The sequence below is a fragment of the Acomys minous genome, assembly GCF_964271855.1.
Source record: "Acomys minous genome assembly, chromosome: 12".
Classification (NCBI taxonomy): Eukaryota; Metazoa; Chordata; class Mammalia; order Rodentia; family Muridae; genus Acomys; species Acomys minous.
Window position 1 is genome coordinate 2,710,852 of NC_140493.1, and position 27,538 is coordinate 2,738,389.

General features: G+C 49.1%; 1 protein-coding gene and 1 long non-coding RNA gene across 5 annotated transcripts in view; one reads left to right on the forward strand and one right to left on the reverse strand.

The window, feature by feature from the left end:
• The window catches only part of SCN8A (sodium voltage-gated channel alpha subunit 8), a 192,884-nt gene extending 190,249 nt beyond the window's left edge, over nt 1–2,635 (reverse strand). For 3 of the 4 annotated variants that reach the window (XR_014773114.1, XM_084749729.1, XM_084749727.1), the window contains exon 1: nt 2,249–2,370. The gene's annotated coding sequence lies outside the window, so the exon portion shown is untranslated. Of the gene's footprint in view, nt 1–2,248; nt 2,371–2,573 lie in introns of those variants that run through there. The other variant, XM_084749728.1, reaches the window with a different exon arrangement.
• LOC311579313 lies at nt 1,122–26,661 on the forward strand. Its single transcript, XR_014773118.1, has 4 exons — nt 1,122–1,488; nt 7,398–7,496; nt 17,692–17,818; nt 25,964–26,661. It is a non-coding gene; the product is annotated as an uncharacterized lncRNA (long non-coding RNA).
• The last annotated feature ends 877 nt before the right edge of the window (nt 26,662–27,538 follow it).

Sequence of the window (27,538 nt, forward strand, 5' to 3'; positions counted from 1 at the left end):
GGAGCCGGGAGCTGTCCTTTCAGCACCGCAGCCGGGTACCCCTCTAGAACAAGCATGAAGCAAACGAAAAGGCAGAGAGGAGGGTGCGGGAAATGGCTCAGGGTCCTCCTTCAAGGAAGCAACTGTAAGGCTACTTGTTTTTAAATATACTACATCCCAAGTCATTATCTTTAGTTAATTAAAAATTACGTTCCAAGTATTTGTATGAAAGTTGACAAAACCTCAAACGGAAAACAAACGCCTATAAAGTCAGTCTCCCAGCAGACCACAAGAAACCAGCAGCTAGCTGGCCAGCTCCACCATGAAGTGCTCTGCAATCCGCACCACATCCCAGCAAGAGACACATCACATCCACACACATCAGATGGTCTGAGAACACGGAACATGCGTGCGGCCCTCTCGAGAGAGCTTCGATTTCTAGGACAGACTGAACGCTCACGGAACACAAACCCTCACTAGCCCCCCTCCCCCGCCCCCCAGCAATCAAATCCTCTTTCAGGGAGGACTGAGGGCCTCTTCTGGGTCATGAGTTCCAGAGGCAAGTGCTGCAGTATTTCCAAGAGCCAGGCTACAGACAACATGCTAAAAAGCTTTCAGTGCTCTAAGCCCGAACCTTGGTTCCTACCATCCTGGCGCTGGGTGGCAATGCCCAGCCATTTGCATTACACATCAAAAACACAGTTTTTGAGGAAAGAATAAAGCTCCCACCCCCATATCTTCTAATGCACATAAGAAAAGAAAGGGAAGGGAGCCTGTGAGATGGGGGGGGGGACCCTACCACACGGGGGTCTCCTTGGAAAGCTATAGCATCCCCCAGGCCTAACACATCCCCCTCTCTAAAGGATCGCCAGGCTTAAACTCCAGAAAACAGTTATAAAAAGCACCCCCCTTGCCTTAAGGGCCTTCTTCACCCACACTTCCTGCTCCCAATCCTTGCCCTCCTGGGTGCCCACTGTGCAGCAGGGCTTGCAGCCTGCGCTTTCTCTCTGCCCCTGAGTACAGCCACATGAAATGCAAAGTTTCTTCTATGTTCTCCCCCACCCCCGCCCCAACAGATGACATTGGTTATGAGCACAGATGCGAATCTTGTAACCTTCCAGTTATAAAAATGTATTCCCCGTGCTTCAAAGACCGCAGTGTACGTGAGGCAGAGGGCATAGGGTGGAGTAGTTGGAAGGAATGCACGGTTTGGAGAATTCCTATTAGGCTTAAAAAAAAAATGACTCCCACTCCATCCTAACTCGATGTTGGGGATGCTGAAGGGGTCTGACAGCCCCCCAACTACCGCCTGGAAAGTTAACTGCCAAGTCTCCACCGGTGGTTGCTGCGGGCGATGGAGAGGATGCAGCAGCGGGGCTCCCGGGAGAGAGGTTTTGCGGTCCCCGAGGTACCAAGAGCGAAGTAAAGAGGAATGGTCCAAGCTGTGGAGCTGGGCTAACAGTTCTGTATCCCGGGGCGAACAAGAAGCCCAGGGTGCTGCTGCCCGTGGTAAGGTGGGGGAGGGAAGGGAGCGGGGAGAGGAACAAGCTCTCTCTCTGCATAGGGTGGCGTAGGGGTGGGGGTGGGGGAAGGGGATATTCTGAAAGTGATGTACTCTGATGCAGGAATCCTAGCCTGCCAAGAAGGTCGCAGGGGGCTCCAACACAGCCCATGAGCACCCTGACGAGAGGGGGACTGATACATCCGAGTACAGGAGTAAAGGACAGGAGGTGTCCTGACTGCCCCACGAACCCAGGAGTTCCCCCCCCCCCCGGCTTCTGCAGCTGGTAGCAATGTGGAGCCGGAGGAGGGAGGAGGGTTCAGTAAGGACTGGGGGAGGGGGCAGAGATGAGGGGCCGCAGAGCAGCCCGAAAGCCCAGGCTGGGCTGGCACTGGGGGCTGGGTACCGGCTGCAGAGCTGAGGGGGGCGCCCGGGTAAGCCCGCGTCCCCCCCGGCTCGACCAGGGGACCTGGGGGTAGGGTATCCAGGGGTGGGAGCTGGCGGCCCCCCACTCTCCCCGGGAACCCCGGCAAACACCGCAGAAGGAAGCAAGACTTCCAAACACCCGTGCAAAACACGGAGGGCAGAGACCCCGCTCCGCGGCCACGCGAGCCCCGTGAGCCCCGCGGCCCGCGAGCCGCGCCGCGCGCTCTGCGGCAAAGCGTCGGGCAAGAGAGGGGCGAGCCCGCTCAAGGGGTCCCGGGGCGAGAGGGGAAGAGAGCCCAGGCCGAGGAGCGGCGCCGGGCCGGGGGCTCCGGGGCGACTTACGGCTGCGGCGGGCGAGGCGGCGGCGGCCCTAGCGCGGGGCCCGGGAGGCGCGGCCGGACTGCAGAGGCGCCGAGGCTGCGGCGGGCGGGACTGCGGTGGGCGCCATCTTGGAGCGCTCCCCGCGCCCGCCCCCCGCGCCGCGCGAGCCCTTGCATAATTGATGACTCGCGCCGCGCGCGCCGCCGCGCGCCCCCGCCGCCGGTCCCCCGCGCGACCCTCCGCGCGCGCCCCCCGCCCGCCCGCCCGCCGGCCGGCCCTCCCGCCCGCCCGCGCCCTCTGCCCCGCGCCCCGCGCCCGCTCTCCCGTCCCCCCGCCGGCCACCTACCCTGCCGGGCGCGCCCGCCCGCCGGCCCTCGCCCGCTGCCGGCTCTCCAGCCTGCGTCCCCGCGCTCCGGACTGGATGCGCGCCGCAGCCCGGCCGGCAGGGGGCGCCGCGCCCGAGCGCCTGCGAGCGTCCCCGGGCCCGCCTCCGCGACGCCCCCGCCGGCACCGGCGTCGACACCCGGAGGATGCTCTGCGGCTCCGGTCAATGACAAGACTCTCCTTGCTCCCGGGCACGCCCGGTCATCATCGTGCAACCGCAGTCGGAGTCTCTGACTTGATCTTTGGGTCTCAACCGATAACGACGCACAGCGAATGGCAGCTAGGGTTACGACAGGGCCCTCTGCTCTGAGTGGCAGGCACTGCTCCCTGACAGCCCTCAGGTTTTGGAAGTTTTAGAGGTCACCTTACCCTCTCCAAACTCAGTGGGTGGGTCTGTGAAGTTGGGCTTGAGCCCTCGACCCGCTTCCTCCACATGCCTAAGGATCTTCACGGTGAAGGCGAGGGCTTCCAGCGCTGTCTTCTCTAACGCAAATCCAGTTGAGACTGAATAGCACCCTGTTTAACCAAGCACTAGCGGGTGACAACCTGTCCAAACCTCAATGTTGTCACTAGGAGGGAGCACTCAATCACAGCACCAAACTGATAGCTTTATTATAGAGACGGAAAGGGAGAGATGCATTTACACTCTTCTAACGCAGCACAGCACAGGCTGTCGCATAATGTGCCCACTCCATGCGTTCTTACAGTAGCTTCCTTGAGATATATTTGGCGCACAATAAGCTGCATGTTTAGAATATATTTTGACATGTGTGTGCGTGCAGGAGCTCCTCGCCACTAAGGTGATGCGCATACCCACAGTTTCCCTGCGTCGTCCACCCCACCCCACCCCCACCCCCATCCCCTCGCCCAGGCATCCGCTAAGCTATTACTGTACATTTGCATTTTCTAGAATTAATGGGATCGTACAGTATGAACTTTTTGGTGTAGGACTCGTCTCTCAGCATGATTATTTTGAGGTTATTCTGTTGCTGCCTGTGAGGTGTCTATTTCTTCTTACCACTGGGTAGCAATCATTACGGAAGGACGTACCGAATTTTAATCCACTTAGGCAGAAGCAGGGTTTTGCTTGTTACAAATTAAGCTGCTATGAGCACTGTGTGCATTTTTTTTTTTTTTATGAAAGCACAGTCTTATTTCTCTGGGCATAAATATCAAGGAATGAAATGACTGTATCCTCTTAGGTTGTACTTTACACGTCAAGAAAATCCAGGGGCGGCAGGTGTGTGTGCCTCCGTTGGTAGAATGCTTGCCCCGCATGCGCAAAGCCCCGGGTGGCATCCCCAACACTCACCGAATGAAGCGTTCAAGGTCATTCTCACACACAGAACAAGTTTTGGGCAACAGGAGGCCCCGTGTCTTTCGAAACTAAAATGACAAAGAAAAGAAAGGAAGTTCTGAACTGCCTTCAAAGTGCCTGTGCCATTTTAATTCCAGCTCACAGCACAGTAGGGCATCAGTGCCCCACATCCTCGTTGGCATCGGGCATGGCCAGGGTTTTTAGTTTTAGCCGCCTACTAGTGTGATAAATTGTCTTACTGTGGTTTTAGCTTATGTTTCACTAATGGCTAAACGTGTTAAATGTCTTGGCTCACTAAATCCTCCTGGTTGAAGTTGTCTATCCAAGCTTTTCATACTTTTTTGTTTGTTTGTTTGTTTGTTTGTTTGTTTTTTCAAGACAAGGTTTCTCTGTGTAACAGCCCTGGCTGTCCTGGACTCTTTTGGTAGACCAGGCTGTCCTTGAACTCACAGCTATCTGCCTGCCTCTGCCTCCCAAATGCTGGGATTAAAGGCCAAGTTTTTCATATGTTAGTGGATGTTTGCTTATTGAATTTGGGGCACTGTTTGTATATTATGGATACACATCTTCTAACAGTCACGTGATTGGCAAATATTGCTTCCTAGTGTGATTTTTTTCTTTTTTTTCTTTTTTCTTTTTTTAGTCTCTTGACATAGCCATTCCAAAAGCAAATGCTCTTAGGCTTCGTGAAACTTTTTCCTTCTCCTTCTATAGACCAAGTTTTGATCAGATGTATAAGGCTGTCGTTCTGGACTCTTGTTTCATTTCCATGTTTACGTGGCCCTGCTTATTCTGGCTCTAAAATAAACCTTGGAATAGGGCAGTTGAAGCCTCTTTACAGACTGAAGGTCTAGTGCAGTAGGGTAGCACAGGTGAGCGGTGTTGTAGCACAGGTGTGCAGTGGGGTAGCACTGGTTTTGCAGTGGGGTTGCATACACATAGCGTGATGAGACGCTGGCTTTCATAAGCACAAAAACAAGACTAGCGCCATGGGCGTTGAGACGCAGGCCAGCAATCCCAGCCCTGAGACGGCTAGACAGAGGTCAGGGTCAAGGCTGGCCCTCTCACTTTCTCCCTCTGCTCTGCTTCCCCAGTGCTGGCTTTTCAACTCTAGGTCTTTCACATTTGCCTACAAACTTTGGGATCTGTTTGTCCTGATCTACAAAGCAAAAGCAACAAGAAATCGCTGGCGTTTTGATAAAAATTGCACTGATTTACAGCACTGAACTTTGAGGAAGATCCCGTGACAACGGAGCCAGCTCTTCCATTTCAGCGCTATGCGGTCTTCCGAGGGCTCCGGTTTTCTCTGTGTTTTCAGGAGACAAGTCTTACTTAGCCTTTCTGGGATCCGTTCCTAAAAATGTTGTTATTTGTGTGTGTGATGGGTCACTTAACAATCTGTGTATTTCAGCTTCTTGTTACTCATTGGAATTATATAGAAGTGCAGTTAACAGGAAACACCATAGGACTGGGCTCATCAGGGTTCCTCTGCAGAAGGGGGAGGGGCTCCTGAGGTCCCTTAGTCCCTGTGCTCTGTGAGGATATATAAGTGGTTAACAGTTGCTGGGGCAGGGTGGGCTGCTGGGGCTGGGTGGGCTGCTGGGGCTGGGTGGGCTGCTGGGGCTGGGTGGGCTGCTGGGGCAGGGTGGGCTGCTGGGGCAGGGTGGGCTGCTGGGGCAGGGTGGGCTGCTGGGGCAGGATGGACTGCTAGGGCGGGGTGGGTTGATACACAACTTTTCTTCAGTAGTTTAGCTGCCTCCAAGTTGTCCATGCTCCTGTAAGTAACCCCAGTTAAAATTACTGGTTCACCAAATCAGGAGGAATCAGTTCCTCTGAGCTGTTGCTGCTCTCTGTGTCTAGGATGAATAAAAAAACAGACGCCCCAGGAACAGTCAGGAGGCACATGTCATTTACAAATGAACACAGTTTCGTTTCTTTTTTTAATGTGGTGATTATTTATTTAATATAAGCATTAAATATGTATGCGTACAGGTGTTTGTGATGTTTGCATGAGGATGGGCACAGATGTTTGAACACTTGGTCCCCAGATGATGCAACTGTTTTGACAAAGTGTGGCCTCCTCAGAGAGGCCTGTCACTGGGGGGTGGGCTTTGGGGTATGGGAAGCCCATGCTCTCCCCAGTCGGCTTCTCTCCTGGAAGACAAGAATGTGGGCTCTCAGCTGCTGCTCCGGGGCCATGCCTGCCTGCTGCCATGCTGCCCTGATGCCCTGCTCCCCATCATGGTGACCATGGACTCAGCCTCTGGAACCCTGTGTCCCAATAAACTCTTCTAGAAGTTGCCTTGGTCGTGGTGTCTCTCCATGGCAACAGAATAGTTAGGACAGTATTGTGCCTGAATGTATGTCTGTGCACCACGTGGCTGCCTGGTACCTACAGAAGAAGGCGCAGGATTCCGAGAAACTGGAGCTCTCGGTGTTTGTGAAGCACCGCGTGGGTACTAGGGAAGGAAACTGAACCTTCTAGAAGAGTAGCAGATGTTCTTACCTGCTGAGCCATCTCTCCCTCCAGCTTCGGTTTCTTTCCCAAACCGGTTATAGTCCATTTCTTTTTCTTGTCTTATTGCACTAGCTATATCTTTTCATATGATGGTAATTAGAAATTACATGCGCAGGTGTCATTGCCTTGTTGCCCGTCTTAAAATGGGAGAACACTCAAACTCTCATCATGAAATATGATGTTGGCTGTAGGTTTTTCTATTCCTATTTCGCTAAGGGTTTTCATCAAAACTGAATGCTGATTTCTGCACATAGGCTTTCCTTTTTAATTTATTTTTTTTTTCCAGACAGGGTTTCTGTGTGTAGCCTTGGCTGTCCTGGACTCACTCTGTAGACCAGGCTGGCCTTGAACTCACAGAAATCCACCTGCCTCTGCCTCCTGAGTGCTGGGATTAAAAGCATGTGCCAACACGCCTGGCTTTAATTTATTAATACAGTGAATTACACTGACTTCCAAATGTAAATGAAACTCAAATTCCCAAGACCAAGTCTTGCTCATAGCATCATTCTGGTTGTCTGTTGTTGGCTTTGATTTGCTAATGTTTTGTTACTAAGTATGTCTGTGGTGTCACACTAGCAGACAAGAGTGGGAAGCAGGCCTTCATCTTCTTTGTTTCTGGAATACTTTGTATAGAATTTATATTATTTCTTTCATAAATGTCTGGTATAATTTTCCAGTAAAACTATTTGGAGTTCTCATTGAGAGAAAAAATATTAATAATTTAATTTATTTAATAAATACAGAGATGTTTGAGATTTAATTTTTTTTTCTTAAGTAAAGTGCGGCGGTTTGAGTGAGAACAGCCTCCCTAGGCTCATGTGTTTGAATGCTTGGTCCCCAGTTCATGGAACTATGTGGCCATGTTAGAGGAGGTGTGTCACTGGGGGGCGTAGACTTAGGGTTTTAAACGCCCTCCCTTTCCAATCAGCAGCCCCCTCCTTCTCCTTCAGCATTGTGGCCGTTTTCTCAACATGTGCGCTCTCGGCTGTTTCTTCAGCACCTGCCTGTCTGCTGCGATGACGCCATGAACTGAACTAACGCCCGAAACGGTAAAGTCACAGTGAACTCTCTTCTTCTCTAAGTAGCCTTGGTCATGGTGCCTCTTCACAGCGACAGAAGGATCGTTAAGACGTGAGACGCAGGCACTGGTCTCCTCATCCAGGTCGTTAAATTTATGAGCATGAAATTGTTCATAACGTTTTGTTTTATCCCTTTACTATCTATAGAATTTGGAGTAATGTTGTCTCTCATTCCTGATTTATTGGTCACTCATAGTGTCTGTCTGTATGTCTGTCTGTCTGACTGTCTGTCTCTGTCTCTGTCTCTGTCTCTGTCTGTCTGTGTGTGTCTCTCTCTCTTTCTCTCTCTCTGTCTCTTTCTCTGTCTCTCTCTCTCTCTCTTTCTTTCTCTCTGTCTGTTTCTCTTTCTCTCTCTCTGATAAACACTTTTCTGGTTGTTTGTTTGTTTGTTTGTTTTATGGTCTGTCACTGATTCCCACCCTTGCTTTGGCCTTATTTTCTTGCTTCTGCTTCTTTAGAATTTCATTTGCTCAACCTCCACTTCCCTCAATGTCTTAAGTCTGAGGTCACTGCTCTCAGCCCATTCTTTTCTACACTAGGCTTTGAACGCTACAGAGTCTTCTATGTGCTGAGTTGCTGCAAATTTGGGTATGTTGGCATTTCATTTAAATTCCATTAAAATTTCTTTATAATTTCATTTCGCTCTTGTGCTATTTAAAAATGTATCATCTAGTTTTCAAATATTCAGGGAGTTTCCAGATATATTTCTGTTGTTAGTTCCTAATTTCGTTGCACTGTTCCCCGCGAACACGACTGGTATGATTTCAAAGCCGTCATGTCTTTTTTTTTTTTTTTTTTTTTTTTTTTTTTGAGACTTATCTCATGCTTCAGGAGATAATCCACCTAAGTAAATGTCCCACAAGTATTTGAGAAGAGTGTATCCTTTGCCATTGTGAATGCTGAGCAAACGTTAATTAGGTCAAAGCAATGCGAAGTGTCACTGTAATATTCTGGGTCCTTACTGGTTGCCCTTCACTAGTTACACTGTTTATTGAGAAATGTGTGCTGGGAAATCTGAGTGTGGTTGTGGCGTGGCGTTTCTACAGCATCCTTTTGACTTAGCCTTTTCATGCCTCTCTATTTAAGATGGGCTTTGCACTAATCAACAGAATAAAGAGAAAATGAATAGAATGGGAGAAAAGATTTGCAAAAATAGTCATCCAATAAGCGGCCAAATCCTAGAAGGAACTCAAAGCGTTCTACATCAGGAAACGGCTGACGCAATTGCTCCTCGAGCAAAGGGCCTGAAGGAGCCTTTTGGTTGGTTGTGTTGTTGTTTCAGGAAGGTATTGTTTTTCAAAACAGGGTTTCTCTGCGTGGCCCTGGCCTTTCTTGAACTTACTGGGTAGACCAGGCTGGCCTCGTACTCAGAGATCCACCTGCCTCTGCCTTCTGAGTGCTGGGATTAAAGGCATGTGCACCACCACTGTTCTCTAAATAAACATTTTACAAAATAATATAAACAAAGGCCAAAAGAGATATAGGACAGTATTTACCATCACTGATCAGGAAAACACAAATTAAACCACGATGACCTGTCACTTCACACCAATTAGAATGATTATTATAAAAAATATTTTTTGAATAGACTTTGACAAGCAAACCCTGATTGATATATTGTTGGTAGGGATGTAAATTTATACAACTGTGATGGAAAATGGTATGAAGGTTGCTCAAAAAGTCAAAATCTACACAGAAATACCGTAAGGTCCAGCAAAAGGCAGCAGTGAGTGTTTGATCAGGGAAGGGGCAGTAAGACACTAAGGCTGCCTGACGATCAGAGCTCAGTTCCCAGGACCCACATGTACCAGAAAAGAATGGACTCCTAAAAGTTGTCCTCTGATCTCTGTACCTGTACAAGTTTACACACAGGATGTCTCATAAATTACACCGCGTCTGGTCCTGTTTACAATCGCCATGCCTTAGTTACTGTTGCAGCATGTCAAGCAGATATTCAGTGTTCGTCCATGCAATAGAAGAATCCACCGTCTGTCCATCCATCCATCCATCCATCCACCCACCTATCCATAAACCCATCCACCCATCCATCCATCCATCCATCCATCCACCCATCCATCCATCCACCCATCTATCCATCTATCCATCCATCCACCCATCCATCCATCCATCCATCCATCCATCCATCCACCCATCTATCCATCCATCCATCCATCCAACTCTGTACAAGTGCTGCCCTCCCCACAATGAATGAATGAATGAATGAATGAATGAACGAACAAAGGAATGAATGAAATAGAACCAATGGAAACAAAAGAGATGCATCAAGTAGACACCTGTAATCCTGTGTTCCAAGTATCATCATTCATAGCAGCCAAGCTATGTAATCAGCCCAAACGCCCATCAGCCGATGCCTGGATAAAGGAAATGCTGTGTAGCCACTCAGTGGGATGCTATCAGGAAGGAGATCCTTTCTATGATGATTCTGGGATGAACGTGAAAGACATTAGGGAGACAAACTAAACTCAGAAAGACAAACACTGCTTAGTGGCATCTGATAAAGTTGAGCTCATGCAAACAGAGAGTTAATTGATGCTGGTTAGAGACAGGAGTGAGGGGCTTGTGGGTTGTTAGTCAAAGGATACAAAGTATCTGTTAGAAGGAATTGGTTCAAGAGACCTAACACATCATGGCAACCGTAATTAATAATGAAACATTATACACTTGAAGACTGCTAGATGCTAAATACTCTTGCCACAAAAAATGAGGAATACATATGTTAATTGCCTAGATCTAACCATTTCATATTATATACATATTTCAAAGTATAATATTTTTTACTATAAGCATATATAAAATGTAAAATATGAAGTATATTTATGCCAACTTTTAAATCCCCCCCCCAAAAAACATTAAGCTTCTTGTAAGCAATATATACTTGAGCCTTACGTAGTCCACAATTTAACAATTTCTAGTTTTCAGGTGGATAGGTAGACAAGTTACATGTTAGTACTAACATTTTCAAGTGGATGGGCAAGCAAGTTATATTTCATTATTAATATGATTGGGATTACATTTAAAGTTGAGCTATTTTCTATTTGTTCCCACTGGTCCTGTTTTTCTCTTTATCTGCATTATTTCAAATAATTGGAGTACATTTTATTATTCCCTTTCACCCATGTTGTTAGCTATAAACTCCCGGATTTGCAATAATTTGGCTACTAAATCAAAGTGACTCTTTGGACTTGTTGTGTTTCATGTGCAGTTGACTTTTTGTGTCTAATCACTGGATGGATGGATGGGTGGATGGATGGATGGATAGATGGGTGGATGGGTGGATGGATTGATGGGTGGATGGGTGGATAGATGGATGGGTGGATGGATGGATGGATGGGTGGATAGATGGGTGGATGGATGGATGGATGGATGGGTGGATGGATGGATGGATGGATGGATGGATGGGTGGATAGATGGGTGGATGGGTGGATGGATGGATGGATGGGTGGATGGATGGATGGATGGATGGATAGATGGGTGGATAGATGGATGGATGGATGGATGGATGGATGGATGGATAGATGGGTGGATAGATGGATGGATGGATGGATGGATGGATGGATGGATGGATAGATGGGTGGATGGATGGATGGGTGGATAGATGGGTGGATGGGTGGATGGATGGGTGGATGGATGGATGGATGGATGGATAGATGGGTGGATAGATGGATGGATGGGTGGATAGATGGATGGATGGATGGATGGATAGATGGGTGGATAGATGGATGGATGGATGGATGGATGAATGGGTGGATGGGTGGATGGATGGGTGGGTGGATGGGTGGATGGATGGATGGGTGGATGGGTGGATGGATGGATGGGTGGATGGGTGGATGGATGGGTGGGTGGATGGATGGATGGATGGATGGATGGGTGGATGGATGGATGGATGGATGGATCGGTGGATAGATGGTTGATGGATGGATCGGTGGATGGATGGATGGATGGATGGATGGATGGGTGAATGGATGGATGGGTGGATGGGTGGATGGATGGATGGGTGGATGGATAGATGGGTGGATGGATGGATGGGTGGGTGGATGGATGGATGGATGGATGGGTGGATGGGTGGGTGAGTGGATGGGTGGGTGGATGGATGGATGGATGAATGGACAGTGGATTCTTCTATTGCATGGACGAACACTGAATATCTGCTTGACATGCTCCAATAGTAACTAGGGCATGGTGATTGTAAACAGGACCAGAAGCGGTGTAATTTATGAGACATCCTGTGTGTAAACAAGTTAGAAAGAATTGCGATCGGTTTGAAAGTTTAAATGCCATGATAAACTCTTCATGAATAATTCCATTTCAGAGTAGTTCTGAGCCCATCAAGTAAACACCATGAACAAAGCTCACAGCCCCTAAATGGAAGATAACAGTTTGGACAGCAAGTTGTCCTTTAAAGTAAATGGCAGCACAGGTGTGGCAGCGGGCAGCAGAGCGGTATTGTAGTGGTAGGGATGTAGGGAAACATGCATTGAGTCCAAATAATGGCCACTGGGAAGACATCCATCCTCATCCTCCCAAAGAACAATTTGCATTTAACATTTGGCTAAATAAACAGTATAATAGTTAAAACATGCATTGTCCTTCTTACTAAATCTGCGCTCTTGAGCACCAAGTTTTTGGGAGTGATTGGTAGGCACCTTTCCAGCAGTGAACGGGGGCAGCCTTCTAAATCCTTTCTCCAACATTTAACAAATATGGAATCTCCACTCTGCGGGCCTACATGGGTCCTGGCAATAGAACTGTTACCTTTAGGTTTCAGGCTGCGAAACATACAGGCTTCTCAAAATACAAGAACGTTTGCTGACTCCGTGGGTGATCTTCTGAGCGTCAGACCTGTCAAGGGTCTCCTCTCACAGATAAGCTCTTCTGAGAGCAAAACTGGCTAAGAAGCAAGTTTCTCTTTAACAAGATGGAGACTGGGTGTAAGCTTAGCCAGTGCTGCTCCAGAGGAGGTGAGCAGAAGTGGAGGTGACAGCCCACAGAACAAGCTGCCCCCTCCCGCACGGGGGGACACCTGGAACGTTTGCCTGAGAAAAGCTGGAAGAGCAGCTGTCTGAGGATTTTAGACTCAAAGACCCCTCTGAAGAATCTGATGAAAATCACAGATTTCCCTTTCCAGAAAAATACCCACTCCATGCCTGTATGCCTGTGTGTACTCGCACACGGACACACAAACACGCAGTTCTGAATGGATTTTAGGGCACACCCTCGAACTCCAGGTTAGCCACTGCTGGTCCATCCAGACGCCGTTTGTGCACAGTGTAACTAGGCACCGTCAGTCTCAGATCATCTCTAAGTCTGCAGATTTGTACCTGGCCTCACAACCACCTTTAGAGGCCACACATGGATTTCTAAAGATCCAGCCAGAGGACTGCCTTCCTTCTCAGGCTCCTCCACCTTGACTACCCTCATCCCAGACATTGCTGCTTCCTCCAGACTTACTGTTCTCTTCCACAGAGACGGATCTTAACGCCCCAGCTCTGCGTGGTGCCGGCAGACTCCAGTCTGAAGATTTTATCTCTGAGATTCCGCCTCGTCTCCTCCCGCAAAGGCAGTGGGTAAGATACCGCTCGCTCTCCATTGCGACCTGTGTGAATTCCCATGGTGCTGTGCCTCCTGTGCTAGCTGGAAGGCTTTTACTCTGTCTATCCTAGTTTTGGTGGTTGCTTTGCAGAAAACCTTTCCCAGGCTGCCAGGATAGCTCAGTTGGCGAAGGTGCCTGCTGCCAAGCCTGACCTCCTGAGTTGATCCCCCCAGACCTATACGGTGCAAGGAAAGAATCAACTCCTACAAATTATCCTCTGACATCCACCTGCCCACTGTGCATGTGCTGCAGGCACACACACACACACACACACACACACACACACACACACACACACACACACGTGCATGCATGCCTGGACACATGCACATACAAACACAGGCATGCTCATACACACTACATAAATTTTAAAAAATACATTTTAAATTTCTTTAAATTCCCAGCTTACTTGCATCTGTAAGAACGTGCCTCCTGCCTGAAGCCCAGCATGGAGACCCCACTCGTGGTCCTGTGGAGCTTTTGCTGTAGGCTCCACCCTCCAATGGGCGCAGCTGAGAGACAACGTTTGCTGTGATCACACATGTGAGCTATAGAGACAGGCATAATGGGTTCAAAGCTACACTTTGCCACCGCCTTTTAATCTTGCTCAGTTATATAACTACCAAGCTTTGGTTTCCTTGTCTCTAAAATGGAGAAAAATGTCAGTTCTTGCCTCATGGTGGTTTGGCAGGACCACATTGGTCTGTGCACATCAGCACTTCGTATGCATTAATACCCAAGCTCCTTAATTCCTAATGGCCCGCTTTCCACTGTTGTCGCCCTAATTAGCTCTCAACACTACTACTGAGACAAGAGATTTTTTTTTTTTTTACCAGAGTACTGCTAATTCTTCCTTCTATCACAAGGCCCTAGAGAGGGCGGAACATGTTTGTCTGCCCTGGTGCCTTTGGATTTAGCTATGTGACTTATTTCAGTGAGCATTGGCCAGGATGATAACAGCAAAGGCTTCACAAGCGCCACCACACCAGAGGACTTAGTCTCTGGCTCAGAGGTCAGCTCTAAGAACAGTGTGCCCTGCTTAGTCCCTGACGGAACTCTGTGCAGGTCACGGAAGAGCCCAGAAGCTACCTCGCAACCAGGCGGGACCCAGCCTGCTCAGCCAGCTTGGTTCACTATTGAGGAAAAGCCTGGAGTGAAAAACACATTGTCATGCAGCATTTAACGCAGCCACAGTTGACTGATGCAGCCACTTTTTAGGCAGCCTCTCCACCACTTAGTGCTCCCCATCCCTGCCCATCTCCATGCTATCCTAAGTGTCTTTCTGAAATTATTATTATTATTATTATTATTGTTATTGTTGTTATTATTAGTAGTAGTATCATCTTTATTATTATTATTATTATTATTATTATTATTATTATTATTATTATTATTATTATTATTAAACTGTTGCTGTGGTTTGTAAGTAAAGTTATCACTTGATTTCAAGTTAAGGAAGCAACTTAGCTGTAGGGACACAGCTGTTTATTAAGTTGTTGGGGCCTAATTAGCCCATAACGGCATGTTTCCCAGGGATACCGTGCAAAAGTCGCCAAAATTCGGGAGTGTCTGTCTCAGGGTTTGTCACTCTCGCAAGCATCCTCCACAGTGGTCCACTCCTGGCATGCCCAGGATCATGTAGAAAACTCAGGTTTGCACTTCAAAAGGGTAAGCTGAGACCCAGTCTCCCTCGGGACAGCTGGCGTCCTCAGGTGAGGGGTGGGCTGGGTTGCGGACATCTCAGCCCAGCACCTGCATCCCAGGGATGCCTGCATCTCTGTCTGTCAGCATTCTGTGTATAGTGAAGCTCATCAAATAATAAAACACCTTTGCCCATTTGTGAAAAATACCTCCAAGAAAAAGCCCTGGACTGCTGCCTTTCTCCCAGACCTCTCAGGAGAGCTGTCAGCAAATCCAGACTTTAAACACGTCCCCAGCTCCCCTCCCCACAAGTGGCCAGCGTGTTCACCTGACTTGCCTCAAAGGCTTCTTGGTTAATGTCTTCGCCCGGGCCCTTTCGTCAGTCTTCTCTTCCCTTGGCATGCACAGGGATCCTCTAGAATGTAGGTCAGACCAAGCTATTCTACTTAAAAAGCAGAAAGTCAAAGTCTGTGTGGAGAGTGTAACTTTTCTCACTGCGCATGCCCACTGCGCATGTCCTCGCACAGGGCCAACACGGTCCAGTCTCGAGGCCTTTGCGCCTCAGGTCAGGATGCTTTTTCCAGAGCGTCCTCCACAGGGAGTTTCCGCATGCGCTTCGAACTTTAGTGCTTGCACCGCTCTTCAGTGAAGCCTTCCTTGAACACGCTGTGTTGTCTGTTTTCTGCACTGGATGTGCATCCCATGATCAAACAAAACTTTAATAAAAGGGGGAAGAGGGAAACGGGAAGCCTGCAGTCTAAGGATACACAGTTCCTGTAGTAAAATGGAAGCTTGGGATCCTTTAAAGAGAGATGTCACGGCTGCTTGCAGCAGAGCTGTGTGTAGGATGAGCCTACCGGCTAGGTACAAATGTGAAAAGGAATTTGTTAAACTGTTTTGGCAAGAATCCCAGCCAGTTTAAAAAATATGATTATCGAGTGAGATAGATTATTAAGAGTCTCAAAGAGTCGCCTGGAATTTTACTCTAAGAGGAAAAGTATGCGCCAGAATAGTGTATACTTAGGGCAAAGCCAACTGCCGTAACAGAGAAACACTGTATCTTATATTTAATATGTGCTAGTTAGTTTTTCGTCAACTTGACACAAACTCAAGCTAAACCTCAGTTGGGAGAGTGCCTCTGCCTGTCATCTTGCCTGTAGGCGAGTCTGTGGGGCATTTTCTGATTAGTGACTGACGTGGAAGGGCCCAGCCTGCTCCTAAGTTGTATTAAAAGCAAGCTGGAGGCGGGCTGTGGTGGCGCACACCTTTAAGCCCTGCACGTGGGTGGCAGAGGCAGGCAGAACGCTGTGAGTTCGAGGCCAGCCTGGTCTACAAAGCAAGTCTAGGACAGCCAAGGCTACACAGAGAAACTCTGTCTCAAAAAACCAAGAAAAGAAAAAAAAAGGCAAATTGATCAAGGCATCCACGGAGAACAAGCCAATTCCTCCAGGTTCCTGCCTTAACTTCCTGCTCTGACTTCCGTTGTTCAGGAAAAGCCACACACTGACCACTCGAACTCTCCAGACTCAGATTGATGGAGGTTTACTGAAGGTGGAACAAAAACTGAGCAGTCAGATCAGGGATATAAACTGAGCAGCCAGACTCTGACACTAGTCTGTTTCTAAGGCAAGCCTTTATATTAAAAACTGCAACCAGGTAAGCAGGTGTAGGAAGGGGGGGGAGGGTGCAGGGGGTGCAGGGGGGGCCACGGGTACTGCAGCATTGGGGGGCGGGGGGGGGGGCAGGCGCAGGGCGGTGTGTCTGTCTGGAGAGACAATTTTTTGTTTGCTTTGTTTTGTTTTTTGAGACAGGGTTTCCCTGTATACCAGTCCTGGCTGTCCTGGCCTCTCTTTGTAGACCAGGCCGGCCTCAAACTCACAGAGATTCTCCTGCCTCTGCCTCCTGAGTGCTGGGATTAAAGGTGTGCGCCACCACGCCCTGCCAGGGAGACACTTTTAACAAGAACCTATTAAAATGGATCTGGATGAAAGACCAGAGGGAAACAGTATTCTGTTCTAACTTTTTTTTTTTCTGAATTGGGCACTTTATTAGTGTCTCACCCTATAATGTAGCTGTTCCGAGCTCTTCTGTAGAAATAACAGGCGTGAAGAGGTTAAGTATATTGTCCATGGCTAAAGAGCAATGACCTGGGGAAAGTACATATAACTCTAAGCTGGGCATAATGGCGCACACTTTTAATCCCAGCACATGGGAGGCGGAGGCAGGTGAAACTGTGAATCTGAGGGGGAAATACATGTATGTATGTATGTATGTATGTATGTATGTATGTATGTATGTCGTCTCACTCCAAACAGACTCACGAAGCTGACAAGAATAGAGAGCTAGCATTTCAGGAACTTTGCAAGGATTTTGCTTAGCATAGTCTTATTAAGTAAATGATGCAAACTTAGATTTTAGCAAATTCTACTCGGATCGTAAACAGTACCAAATTGTCACTTCCTGGTCACTGTTTCTGTCTTCGCTGCTCTGGCTGCTCTGTGGTTATTTACCTTCCTCATGTCCATGTATATGTGTGTGTGTCTCTGTGTGTCCGTGTGTGTGTGTCCGTGTGTGTGTGTGTGTCTGTGTGTCTGTGTATCCGTGTGTGTGTGTGTGTGTGTGTGTCTGTATGTGCATGTGTGTCCATGTGTGCATGTGTGTGTCCATGTGTGTGTATGTGTGTGTGCCCATGTGTGTGTATGTATATGTGTGTGTGTGTGTGTGTGTGTGTGTGTCCGTGTGTGTGTGTCTGTATGTGCATGTGTGTCCATGTGTGCATGTGTGTGTCCATGTGTGTGTGTGTGTGTGCCCATGTGTGTGTATGTATATGTATGTGTGTGTGTGTGTGTGTGTGTGTGTAAAGCTGTAAAATGGTGGTACTATTCATCTCCTCCCACTTCCACCTTCACTCAGGTCCTACTGAGAGTTTGAGATTGGCCAGCGACACAGCCATCAGCGCTTGCTACGAAGCGAGGCTCGGTCTATTGTTCTGTCAGCTGTCTCGAAGTCAGAAGGGAACAGGAAACATCACTAATGCAGGGTAAGTGGCAGTGGCTCACGTCTGGGGCTGCTGCACTTGCACAACGTGGAAGCAGCGAGGAAACACGCTCCACTGTCTTTGTTCCCACACTGCCCTTTTTCATGAAAGCAGGTAAAATATCAGGCAGTCTCCATGTCAGAAGCGTAGGAACTTGCTGTTGGCACCTGTGGATTGGTGAAGGGGCACAAAGCTCAGGGGAAAGCTTTAAAATGTTGTAAGAATCAGCTTTTCTCAGACAACTCTCTTATCTTAAGCTATTATAAAGTATGTGTAAATCGCCTGTTGCGTACAGATTCTCTGACACTGTTCCAGGGACGATATGAACAAGCACCTTCTCTCCCCAGATAGGAGATGTATGGCAGGAAAGTGTGGGTGCCACCGCAGCCCAGCTAGATAGCAGACTTTTATTGGGGTTCCTTACAGGGCTATGGGTGAGGGGCTACCTACAGGAGCAGAAGTGACTCAGAGACAGCTGCATCACCAAAGCCCATCCCGTGCACATATTTTTAGTATTTTTATTACACTTATGTATTTAGTGTGTGCGTGTGTGCCATTACATGTGTGTGGAAGTCCAAGGACATCTTCCAACATGTGTACTCTGGAAATGGAACTCAGGTCCTCAAGGTTCAGAGCAACTATTCTCCCTTAGACTGAGCCGCCTTTCAGGTCCTCACACACCTTATACCAGTAAGTAACAAGTAGAATAAAATTGGATTATTATACTTATATTATTATACTTATAAAGTATGTTTAACCTATTAAATACAATTACACTTATATTATTGTGTTATATTAAATATACTATACTTAATATATTATATATACTTATATTATTACATTATATTAAACATACACCTAATATATTTATAATAGTAAGTATAATAAGCAAAAATTAAAGTTATTCTCAGGAAAAGGTTTGTAATAAAAACAACCACCTGGATCTTTGGAGAAAGGTGTGATATATGTGGGGTTTTTGGTAAACATTTGCCAGCACCTCACCACTCTAAGCAATGGACCATGCTTCGCAGTGGGAAGCGAGTGACCCCATTTCTTCCTATCATTTTAGCCAGCACCAACCTCCAAAACGCACAGTCGGGTTGTGGCATTTGACCCAGTCTTCAGTCTTCTAAGCTTTTCCCTTTAATACATTGATTCATCAATCCTAAGGTGCCAGGCTGACCAACAGTTTTATTTTCTTCTTCTACCCAATCAACACCAGGCGTTGCTTTGCATGTATATATGAAATGTCTTGTATGTTTCCACACCATGTGTTGCTTTGCATGTATGTATCAAATGTCTTGTATGTTTCCGTGCATCATTTTAGAAATTCAGTAGTGACTTTGACATTAAATGAAACCTCCAGACAGGACCTTTTCTAACTCCATCATGGCTATGTGTTGTTGTTTTTCAAATTAATCAATAGGGCCTAATAATTGTTATTATCAGGATGATGATGATGATGATGTCAGTATGCTCTAGCCTGGCTAGCAGTCAATCAAGACACAGACACCTGTTATATTTTAAAATAGCCTTAAGTTAACCTGGGGCAGGGCAGACATTAATCCTCTAAACTACCTCCCATAGTGGGGCAGGTAGGGGATCCCTGCCCCAATCCCACGCCATCTGCTTCTAATAACTTCTATCAAGCTACCTCCCACCCATAATCCCAAATACTTTCTAATGTTCTTCATCTGGGCCAAATCTCCATTCACGCCAGCCACGTGCTTCTCCTCCACCTAACCCATGGTGGCCTTCTCCTCCTCCTCTCTCCTCCTGTCTCTCCTCTTCCTCTTCTTTTCGTCCTCCTTCCCAGGATCCTTTCTGTCTTTAATCCCGGGAACCTTAGTCACGCCTATCTCAGTTGCCCCGCCCAGCTGGGGATGGAACCTTAGTCACGCCTATCTCAGTTGCCCCGCCCAGCTGGGATGGACCCTTAGTCACGCCTATCTCAGTTGCCCCGCCCAGGTGGGATGGAACCTTAGTCACGCCTATCTCAGTTGCCCCGCCCAGCTGGGTTGGAACCTTAGTCACGCCTATCTCAGTTGCCCCGCCCAGGTGGGATGGCTTTTTATTAGTTAGCATCGAATACATCAGACCATCCCCAACAATGTATTTATGTTATTAATAGCATAACATAGATAAATGTGGTGGTTCATCTCTGTAATGCCAACATAGAAAAGTCTGAGGCTGGAGGGTCACTGAGAGTTTGGGACCAGCTTGGGTAATGTAGCAAATACCAGGACAGCCCAGGCTACGGGGTATGAACCTGTCTCAACAAAACAAAACACCCAAACAAACAAACAACCAAGCGGGAAAGAATATAATGTAAGGTCTGTATTGTTATTTGAACACAATGACCCCTCAGTCCCCTGCCTGAGCCTCCCACATGCTGGGATTAAAGGTGTGTGGTACCACACTTGACCTAAACTTTTACAAACAATTTTGAGGTTGATGAATATCCTATACCTAAGAAAATGCAAACACTGTTAGTGTATTTTCTTTCTTTCTTTCTTTTTTTTTTTTTTTTCTTCTTCTTTTTGGTTTTTCAAGACAGGGTTTCTCTGTATAACCTTCGCTTTCTGGGTCTCGCTTTGTAGACCAGGCTGGCCTAGAACTCACAGAGATCCACCTGCCTCTGCCTCCCGAGTGCTGGGATTAAAGGCGTGCGCCACCACGCCCGGCACTGTGTGTTTTCAATGAATTATCACAGAGTCAACTCCATCACACGAAAAAGAGAACACCTCAGAAGCCTTGTGTGAGCCTTAGTCACTAACTCCATCTGCTCCCCCAAAGTTAACCGCGACCCCAGCTACTAAATCTACAGATTATTCTTGCCCGTTTCAAAACTATATACAACTAAAATGGCTCCGCTTTTTACTCTGGCTTCTTTTGCTCAATCATACTGCTTCAGTCTTGTTACTGTAACAAACTACCTAAGATCACCACCTTTAGTAAAGAAAGAAGGTTTGCTTGGCTCACAGTTTTGGAGGTATCAGTCTAAGAACAACTGACCCTGTCACTTCAGGCCTGTGCCAGCCCAGTACATCACAGCAGGAGGTGGACACCCCAGGGCTGAGTGCTAGGGGACACACTAGGTGAAGCTGCAGCGAGCGGACCTAGCTTCCTTTGCCTGCTCTACGGCTGCTAGGCACTGGCTTCCCTCCATTTGGGGCTGTTTTTCACAGAGCTGGAGCAGCCATCCTGGTATGTGGGGCTCCATGAATGCATTTCTGTTACTGAGCAGCGTTAGCGGACTACTGTGACTGTTTTTCCCTCCACACCGCATGTGCCTTTGATGGCAAAGGTGCCACTGCAGAGCAAACGAGGATAAGAACATTATTTTTAAAAAAACCAACTGAATCTGTGTCCTTAAGCCACTACTACACGTCGAAATGGATTCCAGGTGAATTTCAAGCTGGCCGCACAAGTCTGACAGACTGAGGTCCGTCCCTGGAGCCCACACAAGCGTGGAAGGAGAGAACCATCGCCACAAAGCTGTCCTTTGACCTCTGCAAGAACGGTGTGGGCCGCATCCCATCCCACACACGCACACAACAGCAAAAACAGTTTTAAAAGAAAAATATAAACGTGTCTGGGATGATACTACATCTTCTAAGAGGCAATGGGAGAATATGTAAAAAAAAATATTCAGTAAAACCACTTGACAGTTGTTTGTTTTGTCTTTAGTGCTGGGCTGGAGCTCTGGGTCTTTCCCTAGGGCACTGCGCTGGGCCACACCAGCAGCCCCCACTGCAGTCCGCAAGGGCGCAGGGTACAGGTGGGGGTGAGGGGTGGGGTGGGGGTGGAGGGTGGGGCGGGCAGGGCGGTCCTGAGGCTTCCCACTCACTCAGGGCTCCACTCACGCAGGGAACGGAAGGGTGGAAGGGGACATGGATGCTCTCTTCAAACTCTGGTCGCCCTTCCCTGTATGGAGGATTGTCTCCTTGCTCTGGGTGAAACTAGAGCAAATGTTTGTCTGGCCTTGTGCTCCCCTCCCTGTACATAAAGTTGGATCTCCTCTCCTGCCCTCCAGCCAGCGGACCACGAGCAGCTTCAAGGACTGCCCCGGTGTCCGGCGGTGGTGGCGCACGCCTTTATTAATCTCAGGAGGCAGAGGCAGGCGGATCACTGAGTTCGAGGCCAGCCTGGTCTACAAAGGGAGTCCAGGACAGCCAGGGCTACACAGAGAAACCCTGTCTTGAAAAGATAAAAAACAAAACTCTACAATGTTCCCAGATACCCATCTCCACAGCAGCCCCCTCCCCCCGAAGACAGTCACTACTTGATCTTGATCTGGGCAGTTTTCCTGTCTTGCTGCTCTCTGTCCCCCAGGGTGCCACCTTATCCTCATGTCACCAGGTGCCGGGCTGACATCTGCTTTGTAAGTGGACGGAGGGCAGGGGACAGGTCTGCCCCTTCTCTTTAAGGACACAACCAGGGAATTGTAACCATTTCTCACAACAGAACCTGGTCCTCTTTTCTGCAGCTAGCTGGAAAGGAGAGCGCAGTCACTTCTGAAGATGCTGAACTGGATGGCGGCAGAAGACAAACAGCCCTGCCCCCCTCAGTCCTGCCCCCCTCAGCCCTGCCCCCCTCAGCCCTGCCCCCCTCAGCCCTGCCCCCCTCAGCTCTGTCCCCCTCAGCCCTGCCCCCCTCAGCCCTGCCCCCCTCAGCCCTGCCCCCCTCAGCCCTGCCCCCCTCAGCCCTGCCCCCCTCAGCCCTGCCCCCCTCAGCTCTGTCCCCCTCAGCCCTGCCCCCCTCAGCCCTGCCCCCCTCAGCCCTGCCCCCCTCAGCCCTGCCCCCCTCAGCCCTGCCCCTCTCAGCCCTGCCCCCCTCAGCCCTATGCCTCTCAGCCCTGCCCCCCTCAGCCCTGCCCCCCTCAGCTCTATGCCTCTCAGCTCTGACCCCCTCAGCTCTATGCCTCTCAGCCCTGCCCCCCTCAGCCCTGCCCCCCTCAGCCCTGTCCCCCTCAGCCCTGCCCCTCTCAGCCCTGCCCCCCTCAGCCCTGCCCCTCTCAGCCCTGCCCCCCTCAGCTCTATGCCTCTCAGCCCTGCCCCTCTCAGCCCTGCCCCCCTCAGCTCTGTCCCCCTCAGCCCTGCCCCCCTCAGCTCTGTCCCCCTCAGCCCTGCCCCCCTCAGCCCTGCCCCCCTCAGCCCTGCCCCCCTCAGCCCTGCCCCCCTCAGCCCTGCCCCCCTCAGCCCTGCCCCTCTCAGCCCTGCCCCCCTCAGCCCTATGCCTCTCAGCCCTGCCCCCCTCAGCCCTGCCCCCCTCAGCTCTATGCCTCTCAGCTCTGACCCCCTCAGCTCTATGCCTCTCAGCCCTGCCCCCCTCAGCCCTGCCCCCCTCAGCCCTGTCCCCCTCAGCCCTGCCCCTCTCAGCCCTGCCCCCCTCAGCCCTGCCCCCCTCAGCCCTGCCCCCCTCAGCTCTGTCCCCCTCAGCCCTGCCCCCCTCAGCCCTGCCCCCCTCAGCCCTGCCCCCCTCAGCCCTGCCCCCCTCAGCCCTGCCCCCCTCAGCCCTGCCCCTCTCAGCCCTGCCCCCCTCAGCCCTATGCCTCTCAGCCCTGCCCCCCTCAGCCCTGCCCCCCTCAGCTCTATGCCTCTCAGCTCTGACCCCCTCAGCTCTATGCCTCTCAGCCCTGCCCCCCTCAGCCCTGCCCCCCTCAGCCCTGTCCCCCTCAGCCCTGCCCCTCTCAGCCCTGCCCCCCTCAGCCCTGCCCCTCTCAGCCCTGCCCCCCTCAGCTCTATGCCTCTCAGCCCTGCCCCCCTCAGCCCTGCCCCCCTCAGCCTGCCCCCCCTCAGCTCTATGCCTCTCAGCTCTGACCCCCTCAGTTCTGACCCTGTCAGCTCTGCCCCCTCAGCCCTAAATCCCTCAGCTCTGCCCCTTGGTCATCCTGGTCCCCTCTGCCTGTGCTCAGGGTCCTCGATGCCTTCTGTCTGCCACGTCGCTCCTATCTCAGCCTCCACAGGATGACACCTCTGGTTTATTTTGTTTACTTTGTTTTATTTTGAGACACCATGTAGCCCAGGCTGGCCTCCAACTCCCGGAGCTTCTCCCGCCTCCCCAGTGCTGCTGGGACAAAAGATGCACACAGCCGTGCCTGCTAATTCTTCTTTTTTAAAGCTGTTAATGGCAAAGAAAGATTCGAGGATTTATCCTCCTCTTCTTATGGGGATTAAAAACATGGATAACCAAGCAGCTAATGAGAGGTCCTCCTTATGGAGGTATTGCATTTAGTAAAGAGGAAATGGTAGCAAATGGTAGGTGTTATTAAAACAATATCATCCATCTCCTAAAGAACTAGTGTTGGACATAGCCACTGACTCTGCCAAAGGAGACACAACTGTGTTCTATGTCAACCTAAAAGAGCCCTGTCTCCACCCAAGCCAAACGCTAACGTGACAGACAAGAGACACGAGTGTACTAACATACGCATGCAGCCAGCCAGGTCCTCAGAGGACAAATGGCTCATCCTAGGGAAGTTACAAGGAAAAGAAAAAGAAGGACCTGATTGAGAGACGCTTGGTCTGGAGGGAGGGACCAGGGTTTGGTTCCCAGCGCTCACACGGCGACTCACAGCTGCCTGTGAGCCAGCTCCAGGGGACCAGAGACCCACCTGCCTCTGCCTCCTGAGTGCTGGGACTAGAGACAGTGCCACCACGCCCAGCTCAGAGACTGTTTTCTTTAGGGAGCCGAGGCTTTTGATGAAACTACTGGTGCCAGACAGTGAGGAAGTGCTTAAAATATGACAAGGAATGTTCATAAGACCCAGAAACTAGGCCTTCCCCTAGCAAAACAAAATAAAACAAAACAAAACAAAACCCTGGGTGGTGAGAAAATTAAATATCTAAATTAATTATTGATTAATATTAAAAATTAAATATCTAAATTAACATGCTAGTAATATCTAAATTAATTATTGATTTAATTAATAAATTTAATTAATGATTAAGGAGAATTGTATGGCCCATTGTCTGAAGTAAGAATCCAATAAAAACAAACAGGAAAACAATTAGGTAATTAATGGCTAATACATGCAGAAGACTTTTTTTTTTAAAGAATGAGTATTTTAAGGTAACTGTTTTGCAATTATAAGGTCAGTCATATGCTACTATTAAATTCCCTCCACTTTAATCCCTGCACTTAAGAGGTAGAGCCAGGAGGGTCAGGCTAGCCTCGGCTATGTAGTAAGTCTGAGGTCAGCCTAGGCTACACACACACACACTGAATTTGATTATTGTAAGGTGTCCCCAGTTAAGAAGTGTCCATCAGAGTATTCAGTAATCAAAGGTCATGACCCTTGAAGCCACTGAAAATCCTCACCTGTTCCTCTACATAACATACACAGTCATGTGTGCATGTAACACTCACACACAAGCGGGCAGAGGGAGTAAGGAGACACAGCACAGCACCGAGCTCAGACGTGGTAAGATGCGTCCCGGGCACACTGAATTCTCTGCTCCAGTTTGCAATTTCTCTGCAAATTTGAAACAATTTTTTTTTTCAAACAAAGCTTCCCAAAACCTTAAAAGGTGACCATTGAGATGTGTCAGAGGTTAAAGGCACTTGCCTCCAAGCTTGATGGCCTGTGGATGACATGTAGACTCACCTGGTAGGAGAGCCAACCTCTGCAACATGACCTTTGACCTCTACACACATGCTTTTTTTTTTTAAAGTGTGAAAAATTATTCAAAAGGTAAAGAAGTGTAGTCAACCAGGGACACTGCCAATCCAAACCAATCATGAACACAAGCTAAAAGCCAGGGAGGTCCTGTTTGTGGGCAGGACTCTCAGCATGGCCCCACCAAGGGACAGATAGGAGGCCTGGTGGCTCCAAAACATGTCATGACCTGGACTCCTGTCAAGTGCCCTAAGCCACTGTGCCAAGAAGGAGGCCAAGCCCCTGGTTCCCTCAGCTACCCTGTACAGTGTCACTTTGGGGAGCACCTGGTCTGGGACAGCACATGGACAGCTGTTAGTCTTTCTGCCTTCTACTTCGAACTGCACATGGGGGTCTGAACCAACCATCTGTGGGTACGGCTGAGGGATCCCGTCAGCTTGAATGTGGGAAAAGATTTCCTGATTACTAATGTAAAATTGGTGTTATGTTTAATTATAGATTTATAATCAAATTATATTTAATTACAGATGCAGTCAACAGACTCCGTAGAATTATCAATCCTGAATCCAACACCAACAAGTCCCACCGATCTGCCGTGTCACGCCTCAGCGGAGGCAGATATTGTGACATATCTGCTGGTTGCCTCCTGTCACCTGGACGTCTGGATGCTAGAGTTCTGTAGTGACCTGCAGAGCTGTGACAGACACTGAGCTGTGGGTGTGGGTCTCCAGGGCAGGCTGTGTTCTTGGTGGGTCCTCAGGAGGGAAGGAGACTTTGTCTACACTCACTATGTGGGACTTCAGAGACCCAAACCAGATCATTGCACTGCCAGGGACAATCCTCGAAACGGAGGTTCCCTGCTCTGCTCTCAGTCCGCAGCAGCCTGCTACTTGGCCCCTTCCGTCTGCCACTGCGCCTCCCCTCGCAGCATCAAACAGGAGACACGAGCCACTGAAGAACACACTAGCTTTTGGTGTGGCTCCAAACATCCTGTTTCTCTATGACAACTGTCATTAAAGCAGGGGCTTAGTTTCCCAGCTGTGTGTGAACCCCTGACCAGGGGCAGAGCCACCGGTGTCGAGGTACACAAGCTGAGGCTTCTTCTGTGTGGGTCCTGGGAGACCAGATGGTCAGGAACAGCAAGAGTGAAAACTCCCCTCTGGATAAGGAGAGTCGAGCCCACACTGCGCTGACGTCAGCTCACAGCTGTTGCTCAGCCATAGCACCTCTCACTAGGTCGGCTCTCCCTGGACCTGCGGCTGGCCACCTGCCCACTGTGCACTGTCACAATGCCAATGTCTTCTCCCCGAGGGCCTTGTCTGTCCATCTCTCCTACCTGTGGGGTACCGTGGGGACCTATGCCCAGGAACAGAACAGACTGTGCTATCAATGCCACCGTTCAACACGACCTTTAATCTGCAGCTGATGGGAAATGGCTGCCACAGCTCCTACAGGTCAGCAGGCAGGATGGGGGTCAAGGCCTGAAGTCCTGTCAGTTCACAGAATCTTCTGTAGACAAGACCTTGGGAGTGTGTGCGTGTGTGTGTGTGTGTGTGTGTGTGTGTGTGTGTGTTATGGTAGTGGGTAGGGATGGGGGTGGGGTCTGTAATCCCAGCACTTAGGAAGTGTCATGAGTTCAAAGTCAGCCTAGGGGCTGCAATTGGCCACAGCTGCTGAGGCTTCCCTCCCATGGGCCTCAGCTTCTTGACTGTGATTGGTTGCAGCTGCTTTGAACTGTGAGCCAAATAAACCCTTCCTTCTTAAGTTGCTTCTGCCAGGATACTTTATCACAGCCAAAGGAAGATAAATTCATTCAGCCTCCACCTCCGCAAACTTAGGGACCTCTTTTCCTTATAAAGTTAGCCTGCCTTGGGTCTTTCATTATAGCAACAGAAGTGGACTGATGATGTCAAAGAGACATAGAGACCAACTTGAAAAAGCTCCCAGCGACTGAAGCTAAAATATTTTGGGCAATAAGAGGTGGGGTAATTGATAAGAGCCCAAAAGATAGTCTACAAATGAATCTACATTGGTATAAATTAACAGCTCAATAAATAGGTGAGAATAAGAAATAAACCTTTCTTAAAGCCAAATTACAGATC